This window comes from Chenopodium album, chromosome 22 (genome assembly GCF_948465745.1).
Source record: "Chenopodium album chromosome 22, dcCheAlbu1.1, whole genome shotgun sequence".
Classification (NCBI taxonomy): Eukaryota; Viridiplantae; Streptophyta; class Magnoliopsida; order Caryophyllales; family Amaranthaceae; genus Chenopodium; species Chenopodium album.
The window spans coordinates 28,180,348-28,181,276 of NC_137855.1; the positions used below are offsets into that span (position 1 = coordinate 28,180,348).

General features: G+C 42.4%; 1 non-coding gene across 1 annotated transcript; it reads left to right on the forward strand.

The window, feature by feature from the left end:
- The first annotated feature begins 210 nt into the window (after positions 1-210).
- On the forward strand, positions 211-316 carry LOC145606379 (small nucleolar RNA R71). The gene has a single exon (XR_014105270.1). It is a non-coding gene; the product is annotated as a small nucleolar RNA R71 (small nucleolar RNA).
- The last annotated feature ends 613 nt before the right edge of the window (positions 317-929 follow it).

A 929-nucleotide genomic window follows, 5' to 3' on the forward strand; every position in this document is an offset into this window, starting at 1 on the left:
TGGTCCACCGAATACAACGAAGATTGCTTGCTTGAAGAATCTCTTTCCCCATCTTGCCAATCTCTATAGTAAGTCACCACATCCTCTATTATATCCACAACTTCTTCTTCGGTTTTGTTCATGATTGGACCACCGACCCCTCCATCAAGGCGTGCCTTGCCTTGAGGACTCAAACCACCGTAGAAGATTTGGATCAATTGATATGTTGGAATTCCGTGGTGAGGAAATTCTCTTTGGTACTCCTTGAATCTCTCCCATGCCTCATAAAGACTCTCATTTGGCTTTTGCTTGAATCCTTGAATTAAAGCTCTTGCCTCCGCCGTTTTCTTTTGTGGATAGAAACGGGACAAGAAAGCTTTAGTGACATCATCCCAAGTTCTCAATGAATTGGGCTTTACCCCTTTGTCTAGCCATTCCAAAGACCTTCCTAAGAGGGAGAAAGGGAACAACTTAAGGCAGATGAATTCTTGAGACACTCCATTAACCTTGATCGTGTTACAATATTTTTCAAACTCCTTAAGATGGTTCAATGGGCTCTCGTTCTTCGCCCCACTATATTGTCTCCTCTCTATTAGGGTGATCATTGCCGGCCGAATTTCAAAGTCGTTTGCCGGTGTTGTAGGTGGAGCTATGCCACTCTTGAACCTTTATGCACCGGGTACTCCCAATTCTTTCAAGGCAACTCTTGGTTATTCTCCCATGACTTGCTCTTGTTCAATCTCTTCTTCGCTTGAGGAACATAATCCAAGGTCTTTTTTGCTACTCTCCTCCTTGAGAGAGTTCTTTCAATCTCCGGATCAAAGGGAACAAATGAGCGATCTCGGGACCTATGCATACAAAACTCAAAGAAAATATAAGTAGCACGGCTACAAGTGTAGCCTAAAGTGTAAAATCTTTTTGTATTTTGCAAATGAAATGAAATAGACTCA